This window comes from Ambystoma mexicanum, chromosome 3p (genome assembly GCF_040938575.1).
Source record: "Ambystoma mexicanum isolate Mex_15411 chromosome 3p, UKY_AmexF1_1, whole genome shotgun sequence".
Lineage (NCBI taxonomy): Eukaryota > Metazoa > Chordata > Amphibia > Caudata > Ambystomatidae > Ambystoma > Ambystoma mexicanum.
In genome coordinates this window covers 712,981,481-712,998,271 of record NC_090925.1, presented here as the reverse complement: position 1 = coordinate 712,998,271, position 16,791 = coordinate 712,981,481, and the positions used below count along the sequence as shown (strand labels likewise).

The following is a 16,791-nucleotide window of genomic DNA, read 5'->3' as shown; positions in this document are numbered from 1 at the left end:
GTCATCCTGCGGGGCACAACAACATGGTCTGGTTTCCGTTGGAATTCAGATTGGGAAGATAAAATATCCCTCTATGCAGACGATCTCCTAGTATATCTAGGTGACCCGGCAACCTCCTGTCCTATAGTCACTCAAATACTGATAGACTACGGGGCCTTCAGCGGCCTCACGGTGAACTGGTCCAAATCAGTGCTCTTTCCGGTGAAAGGAATAGACTGCATACCACCACAGGGTTCCCCATACCAAATCGAACTCACCCAGTTTCGATATTTAGGCATCCTGATAGCGAACAGGCTGGATAGCTACGTAGCCCAAAACCTACATCCATTAGTTAAATTCGCACACGATGTAGGCCACTGGGAAGCACTGCCATTAACACTACTAGGCAGAGCAGCGCTTTTCAAAATGCTTGCCCTACCTCGGTTCTTGAACATCCTACAAAATGCCCCACTCCACATCCCCACTGCGGAGTTCCGCAAAATAGATAGAACAACTCGTAAATTACTATGGGGAGGGAAACACCCAAGAATAGCTCTCAAAACTCTCCAACGCTCAGTGTGGGAGGGGGGAATAGGACTTCCGAATATCCAAACCTACTACTGGGCGACTCAGATGGCGACAGTGAACGACATAGTACATGGTAGCCCAAATCTCCCACACATACAGGCCGAAATAGCAGCAAGACATAGCATGTCCCCGATTGAAAGCCTCTACACCAAGAAGAACCACCCGCCCCCCCGAAAGCACGATAATAGCGCACACAGCCCAAATCTGGAGGGAGACACATTAGCATATCGGATGAGACAATAAAATCACTCCAGTCCAGCCCATCTGGAACAATACCCACCTCACGGGCCTCAGTAAACTCCCTAAATGGCCAAACTGTGAAACAGCCGGTATACAAACCATTCAGCAAATATACACAGACCACTAAATCATACCGTTTGCCGAGATCTCAGCCGCATACAGTCTCCCTGCCACTGAGAGCTATCACTATGGCCAACTACACCATGCACTCACCGAACAAAGGACCCAACTGATGGACATGCTGGAATGCACGCCCATAGAAAGGAACATAGTATTAGATAGCGTGCACAGCAAGGTTACATCCACCATGTACAATGTTATCTCCTCGTTTGCCACGAAGGAATTGTCGAGCCTAAAGATGAAATGGGAAAGGGATGTGGGCCCAATACTACCTGAGGAATGGATCTCGACCCTGATGTATCCTAGAGACACTGCGAATCTCTGCTAGAATCAGGCTTATACAGCTGAAAATACTCCACAGAATATATTATCCCCGAATAGCACTATATAACTGGGGTAAAACAACCGACCCCAAATGCCTACGCTGTAAGCAGGAGGAAGGAACCTTCTACCACATCCTGTGGCAATGCACGCGAATACAACATTTTTGGCGAAAATGTAGTGAAAGACTCTCGAGGGTCATGAGCCGACCAATCCCAAACAACCCCAAACTCCTTCTCTTAGGAATTGAAGAGGAGGGGGAAATGTCTTGCTTTGAAAAGCTTCTGTTCTCAACGTCTACGGGAATAGCCAAAAGAAACATAGCACAGCTATGGGCCTCAGAAACTGCTCCCCACTACAACCAATGGATATCGGATGTAGACGCTAGCATCCTAATCGAACGCCGAGTCTACCATGCAAGAGGCTGCCCGGGTAAGGCAGATAAGATATGGTGAAAGTGGGAACAAACCACGTAAAGCATGTACAGCATGACCCAGTAAACCACGGTGCACAACCCTGCCTCTACCTAAAGGAACAGCACCACGATCTCTCACTACCCGAATAAGACAAGCAAGGAAGGGCTCAGCATATATATGAACAATGTCCGGCCATACTGCTCCACCAGCTGTATGCAAAGTTTTATGTTTATGTTTGTGTAATATATGTCTTTGTATCGTAATACAATTAATAAAATGTGTTATTAAAAAAAAAGAATATGATTATTGTCAATTGAAGGCAACAATAATGACTTTTGTTTTCTTCAATACTGAATTTTATTGTTTTTTTTACAACATACACACGGGTTAACTCGAGGTACATGCGCATATACTTATTAGTTCTATGAGACAATCATAATAACATGGGGCAAAGCATTCGTTGAATATCAAAAGTTAGGGAGATTCCTTGAGATGGGTCGGATGAAAGGGAGGAGGTTACGTTTTCACTGTATCATATGCCATCGGGATGCTGGTGGTTGGCGCAAAATCCTCGGGAATTGTTCTGCGTAGTCCATGTAGGGGGCCCAGGGACTGTTAAATTTCCCTATGTTTTCCAGTTGAGTGGCTGTTATTTTCTCTGCTACTGCTGTATCCCAGCATTTTGCCCACCACATGTTGATTGCTGGGCCTTCAGGGTGCTTCCATAGCTGGGCGATAGTGATTTTAGCTGCAGTGTGGAGGTGGGTGATCAAGTCTGCCATGTAACCCTTGAGAGGGAACTTCCCCCCAGCCTGTGTTGCCCAGTAATACTATCCCCGGATCCCATGGAATTGTCAGGCCCTTGATGGATTTAGCCTGGTTCAAGACCTCTTTCCAAAATATCCCTGATTTTGGGCATGACTATAGCAGGTGGAATAACGAGCCAGTTTCTGCGCATCCCCTCCAGCAAAGCGGAGAGTACTTTGGGTTGCATTTGTTCAATATTTCTGGGGTGACATACCACCTGTAGCATAGTTTCATCGCTCCCTCCTTGTTCGTAATGCATTTTGAGGCTTTGTGCATGCGGGTCCAGATACTCCCAATTCCTCCATTTCTAATTTGCTTCCTAAATCCTTCTCCCATCTGAGCATATAGTTCTTATTGGGGTCCCCCTTCTCTAAGACTTTATATAGGGTTGATGTTTTTCCTCTCGGGGTTGGTGATGTTAGTGTGAGTTGCAGCGGGTTCAGTTCTCTACTCCACAGGGTTCTAATGTTGTGTTGTGGCATCCAGTGGCGTAGTTGTGCATAGCGGAATCTTTCGGTTTTTGGTATTTGAAATTTAGTTTTACTTTTTTCAAAGAAGAGTGGGGCTCCATTGGGGTAGAAGTCCTTGATTTGCTTTAAACCCACCCCACGCCATTTGCTAAATGTCTCTTGTTCGAGTCCGGGGGTGAATTCTGGGTTATTCCAGACTGGAGTGAGTGGCCCCAATGATCACGTGTGTCCCCATTGGCTTGCTGCCTTTTTCCAGCATTGGACCGTGTTTCTAGTGGCCGTTAGCCAGCCAGTGTTCAGAGCCCTGCGTGGTGGTGTGAGGTGTGGTAGGGTGGATAGGGGTGATGAGCACCAATGTTCTCCTATTTGTTTCCATCAGGGTAAATTGGTATCTGCCTGCCATGCAAATGCATGCCGTTGCAGGGGACTTGGGAGCCCGGATACCCTGATCCGGGCTTGAACTGATGCGTAAACTGAGATTACCCTTGGGTGAATCTAAATTTCCTCTAAGAAGGGAAATAGTTCACTAGATGTTAGGATCAAGTCTATTCTGGAGAGTCTTTATGGACATGGGAGTAGAATGTATAGTCACGTGCCCCCTCATTGGAGAGTCGCAGGGTTGTGGCAGGGTCTCGTCTCTGTTGGGTACCAGGTTAAAGTCTCCTCCCATTATAAGACAGCCTTCCAAGAACGCGACTATGATAGGCAGGATGGAGTGCAGAAACCGGTCCTGAGTGCTATTCGGGCAATAGATTCAGGCAAATGTTAGGGCTTGCTCTAGTAGGTAACCCTTGACCAATAAGTATCTCCCCATTGGGTCTCGTTTCACGGTCACCTGTGACAGGGGTACTTTCCGTCTAAGGAGTATTGCCACTCCCCTCTTCTTCTCCCCACTGTTGCAAAGTAGCATTTGCTAAATTGTCTGAAGTGGATGCGCTTTTCATCTTCTACTAGCAGGTGAGTTTCCTGCAAACAGACTACGTCAGCGGATAGTTCGGATAATCTGCCCTCCACTGATTTACGTTTTCCCAGAAAATTGAGGCCCTGTACATTCCAGAAGACTATGCAAAGTTCCCTAGTTGCATCCGCCCCCATGTCCTTCATGGTGTTCCCTCCCGGGTTCTAACGTCCGACCTTTGTCCCATGTACGATAGCCCTGGGCTCCCTTGCTGTGTTTTCTCTTGAGTCGTTGCTTTGCTGTGTCTCTGCTTTGACCCCTTTTCCTACCCATTTTCCTCCTTAGTAACAAATCCCCGGAAACCCCTTCTCCCCCTCCAGCAGCCCCCAAAACAAGTGTCGAGTCTCTGAGGCCAGCCCTCAACTCTCGGGGCAAGCAGGTCAGAGCCCGAGGACCGACCGTTTGTAGACATCCAGTGCCCATTGGGTACCATCTGGAAGCATAGCTGTGGCTTCAGTAGTGCTGTTTGCAGTAACAGCGTCTGGTTTCGAGTCTCCTTTCCTTTTGCGACCCCTGTTGGTACTGTCCCCTACTTGGGTGCTATGAATCTTTTTGTTTTTTCCTTTCATGGGGCCAGCTGCCTGTTTCCCGGATGCTTGTTGCCATAATTCAGTTAGAGGAATCAGAGATGCTTGCAGAGGACCATATTAGCCCGTTCTCTTTGTCCATGGGATGTTCCGATTCAGGGCTTAACGCCTTTCTTGCCTCTTTGTGCTGGGCCTTTGTGGCACCTTCTTCTGTCTAGTCGTGTCCAGGGATGCATGGTCCCCTTTAATGAGTCCTCTTTGGGTGCTGAATCCTCTTTGTCGTTGTTGTTTTCCCCTGCTGGGTGTATTAGTGTGCAGATTTGCCACTGTTTACCTTCCAGGTTGAATAGAAGAGCGGTGGGGAAGCCCCAGCAGTAGAGTCCTGTTTCGCAGCCATTCTGTTAATGGTTTTTAGGCTTTCCTTTTTAGCAATGTGGCAGCTGCAACGTCTTGGTACAGGGAGATTGAGGCGTCTCTGAATTGTATGCAGGAGGTGTTCCTGGCTTCCTGCATGATCTCCTCTTTGACCCTGTAGAAGTGGACTCTTGCCAGTACATCTGATGGGTTTGTTGATGCGGTTGGTGCCGGTCTAGCCCTATTTCTATGCACTCTGTCCAGCTCCGTACAGACCGTAGACTCTATTCCTGCTGTTCTGTTTTCCACTTTGTCCGTGCGCTTGTCCAGGCTCGATATTCTTTTCATGAGCTCTTCCGTCCCTCTTTGGTATTCCTTAGTCATGGCTGTTAGGAGGTCTTGCAGATCTGTTTTGGTGACCCCTTGAGTCGATGGTGAGGGGGTTGCCCCACAGCCTCTTTCCTGTAACATTGTTTCGGCTCGCTCCCCTCTCTTTCCTTTGTCTCCGGCCGGTGCAGCAAGGAGTGTGGAGATGTCAATTTGTTTTGTGGATTTGGGGGCTTTACCAAGTCTCCCCTTGGCGCCTGGAGCGGGGGTCCTTCGTGCGCGTGGTTTCTTGCCGTTAGGTGCAGTTTGAGCCCAAGACCTTGCGTACTTTGTGATGCGGTAGGTCGTGTGGGGACATCAGTAGCTTTATGCTTCTTTTTATTGTTTTCCTTGCGTATTCCTGAGTATTAACGGGCACTTCAATGAGGGTTTGCTGAGGCAGGGGTTATCATATGTTGTGCTACTGGTCACAATTCCTTCAGGGTGGCTCATGTGGGTATTGGCTGGTGGCCCCGTACCCCTGCTCCTTGGTGGGGCTCCCCGCTGTGGCTCCACTCCTGAGTGGCAATTGTGGAGGGAGGGGGTGGGCGGGCCCCCTGAAGCAGTGATGGCGGGAGGGTTTACCTTGGCTTTATGCGGGGGCTAAGGCCCAGTCTCCACTTGTGCTCTTGTGCTGATGGCAGGTGCTCTTCCTTCACCTGCTGGTCCACTGCACCGAGGAGGTGCTGCAGGCGAAGGTGATGCTTCTTCTGGTGGGCTGCTTTCTGCTCTGGGGCCAGCGGCTTTTCACTTGTCGCTTAGATAATTTTCCTCCCCATAATTAATTCTCCCTTTACAAAGCATTTTACTCATGCGGTCTGCCTCTGAGGAGCTGCGTTGCAACGGCTCATGGAGGTGGCCGTGTCCTCTCATCCCACGGAGCAAGGGGCTACAGCAGCATGGGCGGCGCAGGTCCGGTTGGGGGTGCTGCATGTGATCACAGTGGAGTGGTGCCAAAGGTTTTGCCTGCCCCCCAAGGGTCTTAGTCGCCCAGGGCTCTTATTACGCGAGCCCCGGTCGGCATCTGGGAATTTCGTCGGCCGCGCTGCGACTTACTTTCAAGGTTGAATTCTCACAGCTGAAGCTTGTATGAGCTTATTCGCTCCGGTACGCTCAGCGCAGATCCTTTGCTCAGTCTGATGGCTATTTTCCAGCAAAACCCTATGCTCTCTGCTACATCAAATCCGTCGTATAGGTCTGAGTCGGGAGCTAGTGAGGAGCCATATCTTAGGCTCCGGCTACAAGCTACGCCGCCACAATAATGACTCTTTATCGTCCTAGGCATTATGTGATGATGTAGCTATCCTTTCAGACCTCAAACCGCTTCCAGCAGCTCCTTCTTGAACTGGAAAAAAGGCAGTTATTTGAGTCGAATTAACAGGAGTTTATTCCTGTGTCGCACCCAGACAATTATCCAGCCCACTTACGGGAGAGGTTACACATGTATTACCATCCAACTTGGCCGTTGTATGAGCTATATATGTATTTTGTTTAAATGTGTTTATTACTTTTTTTAAACAACAAACCATAACAAACCACACAACGGCATACATTATCATCTTTCAGCATCTAATATAATATCTTCTCTTAATCTCCCCCACCCCCAACTTGGCCTGTTCACAGTGTCTTCCAAATGAGTTATACAATTTGTACTTTATACTGCCTCCGCTCCCTATGGTTTAGTCTTCATAATGCCTTGCCCATCCTCTCGTACAAATAACGTCACGGTTAGGGATATCCACCTTTGGATGATCATTCCCGCTTCTAATTTTTATTCTCCCAGTACCTTTTCCTATACTCCAGTTCCTGCTGTCAACCATTTTCCCAAATCTCCCCATCATCTGGCAACCCTTGGTTCCCTTATATCCTTCCCCCTCATGGCTATGCTGTGTTTAGCTAGTATGTACATCAGATCTTTGAGCTTGTTTAGAGGTTTATCCTTTGAGCTTCGTTTGTATCAGCCCAGTAGGCAGGCCCCTGGAGTTGAAATATCAAGTTCGATACCTTCTGCAGCCGCCTCCCGTGCCACCTCCCTCCAGAACACCTGTACAATCGGGCATCCCCAGAACATGTGTGTAAGTTCCGCCTCCTTTAATTTACATCGAGGGCATTCTTGTTTGCTGGCTTCCTTGAACCTTGCAATAGCAGCTGGCGTGAGATATGCTCTCTGTGTAACATAAAGTTGAATTAGTTGCAACCTGGTATTCCTAGAGACCTTCTTGTGGTATGCTATTATAGCCTTCCATTCTCCATGATCAAATGTTTTGCCTAATTCGCTTTCCCATCTCTCCCTGCACTTTAGTGCTGTTCTTGAGTTACATTCTATCAAGATATCGTAGATCCTTGAGATGGCATGCCCTCCCTTCGCAACAGTAAGCAATGTCTCTATGTCTACATTTTCTATAGTCTCGTCGGTGCTGTTCGGCCACCTGCCTTTCAACACCCTTATCACTGTGTTGTGCAGCAAAAACCGACCACTGTGTACTCCTGTGACCTCCTGCAGCTCAGCAAATTTCATGAACCCCTTCTCATTTCTCAGGTCTCCAACCGTTGCTATGCCACACAATTCCCATTATGATCTAATATCTCCCCTACTGCCTTACATACCTTCAGTTATTGCCTTTACAGGGGTCACTGGACAGAGTGGATCTTCTACTCCCAAAACTTTGTAAGTCCTATTCCGAATCGGAATACCCAGTGCCACCAGGTGAGGATAACTATTTTGCACATTGGTGCAGATCCAAATTAGATCTCTAAGGTATTTTCCCTTAATGGCTGGTTGCAAAAGTGCAGTTTCTACCATGGGATCATCTGCCATCCATTTTACCACATATTGTAATTGGCATGCCAGAAAGTACAACTCAGTCTGGTATCTTTAGCCCCCCGTGTCCATATGGCCTTTGTAACACACTCAACGCAACTCTGTGTCTCCCCCCCGTGCCAGGGGAAGCCTCTGCATAGCTTGTCTAAGTCTTGGTAGAATTGCTGTGGAATACTATACGGGACATTTCCGACGCAATGCATGAGTCTTGTTGGCCGTTGTATAAGGTTTTGCTGCTTCTTTGCGGTTTGTACTCCTAATCTGATTCTTTTGAGTGCACACTGGCATTTCTAATAGAACTAATATCAAACACAAATCAAAAATCACAAAGCAAAGATTTCGGTACTAATCCATATTCTTAAACCGCCAGAGGGTCTTCCAATATGCCCTTTAGTAGCCATACTCTAATAATGTAAACCCACCTATATAACAAGGACTAGACAGCCAAGTCTCTTGAAGACAAAATATATCAAACCCGGTAATCAAATCACGACCTTCCTGAGTGTACAAAAACAATCGAAAACCACAAGAGTTCCAGGAGACTAGGCTAACTTATTTTGATGAATAAGACTTCTGTAACAGCCAACATTTCACTTATTTCTCTGCAGCCCTTTCAGTGATGCACTCCTATTTCTTTGATTTAAAGCTGCGTTCAAAGCTTCCAATTTGGATTCTAGTTGTCTAAACTCATAACCAGGATATGACGTAACTATTTTCATATTATTCAAGTATTTTTAAGTTCCAAGAAGAGTCGGCCTCAATAGTCTGAAGAGGAGACACTTCAAAACCCATTCCACTAAGCTTTTTGCATTGAAGTCGAACATAGTCCCCGAATAAAGGTGAAATAAATTGTAGTATGGCCCAATTTGGTTGACTGTCTGAATCGGGAAGTTCTATCAAGGAAATATCTTTAGACGCAATCACTGCTAGCTGTGGTATATTACTCATAAACTCAGCCAGCCTATTTCTGTTTATATAAGGGCTAATTGTAGCAGCTAGAGGTTCATGGATTTGGATTTCTGTTAAGTTAAATTTATTTAGCTTTGCAACAGGACCAGACGACTTATTTTCTGCAATATTAGTTAATGGCTCAAACGAAGGAACTTCAGTTCCACTGTTTTCTCTCACTTCACTGGGGGTTCCCATAAATAGACCTTTTTGCAACCATGGAAAATGTGCAATGCCAAGATTACGCGTCCTGGTTTCCCCAGAAAGAATCCAAGGTGAATGCACTCCTGATGAATTGGTTAGGGAAATTTGCATATGCATTTCCCCCGACACATCTTCGCAACAACAAAAAATCCATAAGCTACACCTGAAACAAGTAACACTAATACAGATATCTCCGATGTGGGCACGACAGACCACTTTCTCACACCTGCAAATGATGTCCATGTGACCTTCCATGAAACTACCCTGAATGGACAACCTGTTAACCCAGGATCAGGGAACAACGCTGCACCCATGCCCTCGTAGAATTTGGTCACCTTAACCGAGACCAAAGGTGCATGGAAATATTCAAGGAGGCACGCAAACCTAACACAAGGTACTGCTATTTTAACAAATGGAAACGCTTTGTGTTATGGTGCAGAACACGGGCCCTCATTAGGACCCTGGCGGAGATCGTGGTGCAAAATGCACCATGGAGCACGGCGGAAAGCTGCCGATACCGCCATGGGGGTTGGCGGATTTACCGCCCCATGCCGACCCTGGCGGGGCGGTAAATCCCCATTCCCCATTTTACCCTTCCCCATTCCCATTTTTGCCCCATAGGGTATAATGGGAGTGGGGAAGGCGTTAATTACGCCACCGTAAAATACGGTGGCGTAATTAACAACAAGGTCCCGTAGCGCCATGGATTTCTCCGCCTGGAAAAACCAGGCGGAAAACGGCTCCATGGCGCTACGGGAACTCGTAGTAGGGCGGACGGGTCCGCCGCGAATACCGCTGGCGTAAACCCACTCCGCCAGGGTCCTAATGAGGGCCACGGTCTCTTAATCCTACCGACTGTTCGCCATCCAATATAGTCAACTACCTACTCTATTTACTTGACTCAGGATTGGTTTTTAACTCACTCAAGGTACACCTAGCGGCTCTCCCTGCTTACACCACGTCCCAGATTAAGGTTTTGTGGTGGAAGGTGCCAGTAGTTAAGGCTTTCATGGAGCGCGTCAAGAAAATGCACCCTCAGATGTCCAATCCAACACCCGGCTGGGACTTCAACATCGTACTCACAAGGCTCATGGGGGTCCCCTTCGATCCTATGCACAAAGCCAGTCTTAAACATCTTACATACAAAACGGCCTTCCTAATAGCCATTACATCAATCAGAAGGATTAGTGAACTACAGGCTCTGTCAGTACAAGACCCCTTCGTAGTCATACACAAGGACATGGAAGTGCTAAGCACACATCCTCACTTCTCACACAGAATTCATATCAAAATTCCATGTGACAAACACAGCAGGAAGGAGCCTACATACAATAGATGTGCGCAGAGCTGTCAAGCTCTACCTTCAAAAGACAAAGTCGATTAGAAAAACAGTTTATTTGCATCTGTAGGTGCTGGACGGGAACAGGACCCTATCTCTAAAGCAGCTATTGCTAGATGGATCCAACTCTCTTAATCACTTGCCAAGAGAACACAGCCTTTTAAGCCTAGAGCACACTCACCTCGAGGCACTGGGACAACCCTAGCCTTCATAGCAAATGTGTCTCTAGATGCCATTTGCAAGGCTGCCACTTGGAGTTCAGTACACATCTTCACCCAACATTACTGTCTGGACACACATTCTAGGGGTGATACACAGGTGGGACAAGCGGTGCTGAAACATCTCTTTTCAGCGCTACCTTTTAACAACCAACCTCCTTCTACAAGTTCTGCTCGCCAATCTATGCAAAGCATGTGATTCTAAGCAGATCCACACGCCTCAGAAGGGATACATTACTCACTGTAATTGTGTTTCTGACACTTGTATGTCCTTAGATTCACATGCACCCACCCTTCCTCCCCTCTTGGAGTAGAAGGTGCCTGGGGAAAAAGCATAGATCTTTCACACCTCATGGTCTATACCTATACTTCACACTTACAACTTAAACTCCATCTTGTCAGAAACAAATAATATGAGGGACCGTGACGTGTGAGGGATGATGGGTACAGAGTACTTCACACTAGGGATAGTATTACAGTCATGCCCTGTTGACTTCCCTTTTCGAACTTCGAAAACTTCATGTGCAATACTCTGCAAGTTCCACTAGATGTCGGCCTGTGCAAAGGATGTGAATCTAAGCAGATACAAGCATCAGAAATAGGATTACAGTGAATAATATATCCCATGTATCGAACCTTGGGAGAAATAGGGTTAAGATAATATTGTTAAGAGGGATTTTAGGAGGCTACCTTATTTATGGTAAACAGGGAAGACACAGAGAGGTTAGCCAAAATCCAATCAAGATAGAGTGGAAGAGCAGTCATGGCTTATCTCAGGAAATGTGTGACAGTGGTCTAGGACTACAATGAGTTCACTCAGAAATCCACCAATAATTCAAGTTAGACAGTCAGTGTATACAAATGTAGTGATTTATTAGGTCTTTAAAAACACTAGAGGATGAAAATCACAAGCAAGTAGTGTTACTTCAAACCATATATCACAAAATATATACATTCACCAGTAGGTTCAATGTAAATGCACCAACATGAATGTACCAGTTAGGAACAGGTGAGCAGTTAAATGCACGAAAAATAGGTGGAATCAGTCCTACCCCAGTTCCCTTAATCTTAACAAGTCCAGCCGTAAGGTGTATGGGGGCTAGTGCCCAAAAGTCACAGGTACCAGTTCCAGTTCCTTCACGGAAGGGATTTCAGAAAAGATGCAGTGGGCTGTGGTGGTGATTCAAAAAAACATTTCCAAGTATTTGTAAGTGAAATAAATATTTTCCCAAAATAAGGTAAGCACTGTTCTCTATCCTAGCCCCAAGGTTAGCCCAAGGGTAGGATATAGGACCCAGGTTTGGTGACCAAAGGTCAGGCCAGAGAGAGTTAGGGGACAAGGGGCTTTGCACCCAAAGGTACTCTACAGGTGAGGACAGGAACAGAAATGTTTACTTACCCACCTTGACTCTGAATCTTCCAGGTGACATTGTGGGTTGTCTAGGGTTCGTTGGGGACACGATTAACTGTCCTTTGTTCGGGTGAGAGAGGCCCAGGGGGAACGGGTGCAAGGGTTACTTCCACTGTCAGGACAGTTTCCCAGTGGAGATCCAAAATGAAGAAAAATTAAGACCACTGCAGCAAAGATCTCCTTAGGACACTTCATAGGACTGATGATGACGTGTTCAAGTGGCAGTCACCATGATCAGACGGTGACAGACGAAACCTCAGTGACAAACACAAAAGCAGATCCAGCACGGCCTCCCTTGAAGATAGGAAGCTGAACATTCAAGAGCAGGTGACCTATGGTAGAAGCTGAAGACCCGCCACGTTCCAGGGCTCAACTCGGGATTGATAACAGCTGCTGTGAGGTTGCTCAGAGGGAGCTGGTCAATCCACCAAGCAGTCCAGGGACAATTGCAAAAGCTTTGTCGACATGGATCCTACAGCATGGGTCTAGAATAGTTGGTACTACTAGTCCAGGGGTCGAAGCACTGGCAAAGGTCTTCTGAGATCAGGCAGAGGAGCTGGGTGTCACTGGGCCAATCAATGGATTTGATGCTGGTCAGTTGCATGAGTTGCCCTCCAGTCGTCAGCAGGCTGCTCCTCTTCGTGGTAATCTTGGCACCAGTGTAGTACAGGAGTCCTCCTATTATCCATATTTGGAGCTGGAAGCAGTTTCAAGCGCACCAATGGTAAGGATCTGCAACATACACACAGCCAGAGGTTGTCCAATCATAGAGAACCACTGGGCTCTATACCTGCCCAGTGTTAAGATGGATTTCTGGCCTGGCCTACTTTTTTCTCGGTACATGTGATAAGGACTTACCCGGCCTTTTAATATAACAACAGGGTGCCTACAGACTTTGTTCTGTTTCCTGTGGGATACTTTCTTCAACTTTGGAGCTTTTACAAATGACACTGGAAGGTACTTACCTGGACTGGTGCATTTTTCTAGGATCGTCCTATGGTCCCTGAAGTTCTCCACCAAGCCCTGCATTTCTAGTGGCTCTCCTTGTTTTTTTATGTATTTTTAAATCTTTGTATTGCACTCATGCCTAGGATATATATTGTATCATTGAGTGCTGCTACTGTTTCCCTACTTAAGGTGTAATATGCCCTTCTTGCCCTGTAGACTGTCATGGTCAAATGTATTCAGCCCTCCCGGCTGTGTTGAACATTGTCTTCCCCTTTCTGCTACATCGAAATGTTATAATTGTATGGTGTGCTTATGTATTATGTATAGTTACTTGCATTTAGAGTATAGTAAAAATCGTGTACTTACGTTCTCTGTAGTACCCTTGTATTCCGAACATGATGGTAATTATTCTGTGTAATATTGTCTAGTGGTCTACCTTCCTCTGGTAGTCTATATTGTGTCTGTCGCAGGGTATGGGACTTCCGTTTTAAGGTAAAAAGTGGGTTAGGCCTTGACTGGTCATTTACTGTTTTTTGTAACCAAAGTATGCTCTGTTGTGTGTTATTCACCAGAATACTTATTTTCTTGTCAAAAGATATTTTGTGTGTGACCTTGTAAATAAAGTGTATTCTGTTCATATAACAATGTGGTGTGTTTTTCTATGGTGAATATTGGGAATGATTGTATATCCCTGCTAGCTTTCTTCCCTCCTGAAGTTAAGCCTGACTGCTCTGCTACAGCCTTTGAAGAGTCTGGTCTTTCCTTTTGTTTGGAGTGACACACTTTTCTACCATAAGGTTACACAGCCCTCAACAGAGGGTTGTGCCAAATACTCCTCTCATAGGGCTACACTCGAGCCCGGCTTCCTCACTCCCTACAGGGGCAGTTGCCGGTAGCGGAACCCTCCAGGGGCCCATAACCCTACAACTCCTTGTCTGCTCCACACCAGGGGAAGAGGAACAAACCAGCACAAAGGGGGCTCTGTGGCAACATTGACACCCCCATCTCAGCCCACCTGCATTCCACATCTGACAGCACTCCAGGTGGTATCCGGCTGTCAAAGGTGATCTTCTCAGTAGCATAGTCCTCCTGAATGGTGGCTCCACTCACCCCTGCATCTTGGGTACAACAAGGGTTCAAACGCACCGGTGGAAGCAGCAATGGCAGCCGGTGAAGCTGGTGAGACACCAGAGTGGCAGGCAGAGCCCCTGCTAACTCCAACTCACTGTAGCTCTAGTGGGAGCTGTTCTGCATAGTTGATTTCTCCATTGCCGCAGCCACTCACTGAGATGCAGGCCTGCTCAAAGTCCACACATAGGCACCATTTTAGCAGGATCTCCTGATGCCCGGGTAAATCTGAGGGTCATTGGCCACCACAGCGACCAGGATCCATCACAGATAAGGCAGCATCACTTGCCCCTGCCAATTCGGTCAGAAGCACTTCAATCAAGGATGAAAACATTATTTTATCTGGAGGACTCCGGTTCTGCAGAGCCAGGAGGAAAGCACAGCGACATACTGTGCTGTCAAACCACATCTGCACAACTATATTAAAAAAAGAATGTAGATGTACAGATGTGTTGTTTTTGACATTACCTTACTGTGTACTAATCAAAAATGTTAACTGTACCTTTAAAGTCATCTGTTATCTTTTGAAGAATTGCTTTGACTGCTCAGCTATTCTATCACTTGGAGGGTTAAGATAACTCAGAGGAAACACCCTGTAAACTAAGCAGTCTCATTATAAATCTGTGCCCTAAAAATATAGTGCATAAGAAAAATATCTCTAACCGTCCCTACCCTTCAGCCTTCCCTCTTTTAATCACTCGCTCTCCCCTTACTGCCTTTTAACTTATTTTAATGTTAACCCTTTCCCTGCTTGCCATTATATTTTCTAAACGCTGCCAAAGTTGGGCATTGTTTTTTAAAATGCGTTTTTCAAATGTAATTTTCACTTGTTAGCCTTCTCTTTTGTAAAGCACCGAGCAGTGTTATTTGTTCACCCACTGTATTTACAGTGCTTCTATTTGAAGCATTGTGCTCTTTCACAATTTAAAAAATGTAGCAGAAATGAGACCGGAGTGACCAGAAACCAGAATATGACCGCTTAGCTCTCACAGTTAATTTGAGAAATATGCAGACTTTGTAGTATATAATATTGTCAGAATCACTACTGTGAACTGAGCTTACTTCCGACTTCTCACGTGAAGTACTGGTCTCCTCTGCCAGATGTTTCTTTCTTTATTGGCGTTTGAAGACTGGTTTCTTTTTATGGAGATAAGGTCTACCGCAAGACGACGCCACTCTTGTCGTTGGAAAACCAGCAGACCAGTGGCCCCTGTCCCGCAGTAGCCGAGAGTGGAAAAAGCCTATGACAGGTAAAAAAAACCCTGGGTGAGGCTGATGGATCTCCCAGATGAGGCAAGTTTTGTCCTTAGATCCAGGAAGTTCGGAAAGTCCATGTAAAGACGGGGAAGAATCACAGCTCAAACTCCGCCGTGTGGATACTCCGTGGAAGGTAGGGCCAAGCAACCGGATCCAACAGTGAAGGAACAGGTAAGAGAGAAAGGAAGCGAGGCACGCGGGGAGCGACCCGTGGGGAGAGTAAGAGAGAAAGATAACCGCCAGAGAAGCTAGTAAGCCGGGGCGACACCCTGGTGCAGGAAAAGGAAACAAAAGAAATAGGGAGAGAGACTGAGGTCCGGAGAGGACAAGGCGAGGAGGGTTGACCAAAGCCAAGATAGGAACGCAGCATGGCAGCAAAGAGGGAGAAACTCCTAAGCGCGGTTGCAAAGCAGCGGCCGTCGGGTGAATGGGAACTAAATCACCTGGCGGCGGCCATGATGAAAAAGACTAGACTGCAACCTGGGAAAGTCAAACAACGTGGTGGGGAACTAATGGCGGACCCGTCGCCACCAGTCCCAAACCCGTTGGAATAACGGGCGCATGACAAATATGGTCAGTCAACTACTGCCATCCACAGTTGACGGGTGTGGAAGAGAGCACACCTGCAACATCACCCTGTTTGCAGTTTATTCACTCTTGTTTTTACACTAAGTTAGGCCCCATGGAGTAGAACTGAAATCGGCAGCGTTATTTAAATCTTCTCCAGCTACCTTAATTTCCAGAAGGTTTCAGTTGATTGCATGTATTGACCAGTATGTTTGTAATCTTTTTAAATTCCCTGTCTAACCATGTCAAAAGACACCCTCAATGTCTCTTCTGGGAAATAGTGTTTAACCTTTTACCTCCCAACTAATCTTTTTTTCTTAGTGTGTTGTAAAAGTGCTATTGATTACTAGAGCCAGCTTTTATTTGCTGTAACCGGAGTAAATGTGTGGCACAGCTTTTTGTATTGTTGAACATGTTCGTGATTTCAGCCTTTAAGATTTGATTGACGTGCAAGTTCTTGCAGAATGCCCCACAAGCTCTTTGAGTGTTCTCTTAGTTAAATGCAGTCCAATTCAAGAGGCCTTTGACCAATTTGACACCTTGTTTGGCACAGTGACTTCACCTGAAAAATCCACTCCAAACTCAAGGTTTCTTTAACGTTCTAACTTCCCTACATTGGACTTCCACTCTATTTCCCCGGAACTCTTCCCACCAGATTCCCAAACTTTGTTGTTTGTCCTGGATGCTGCTTCTACTGCACATTTTCTCTTTTATGGCTTTTTCTGTTCACAAGTATTCCATTTAATAAAAGAACTTCCATCGATGCTAGTCCTTCTAGGCTCACTTAATGTTCGAAGATGTCCT

General features: G+C 46.3%; 1 protein-coding gene across 5 annotated transcripts in view; it reads left to right on the top strand.

Moving 5' to 3' along the window:
* Nucleotides 1-16,791, top strand: part of BRD8 (bromodomain containing 8) — a 1,405,947-nt gene that overhangs the window by 733,491 nt on the left and 655,665 nt on the right. The window lies entirely within an intron of this gene.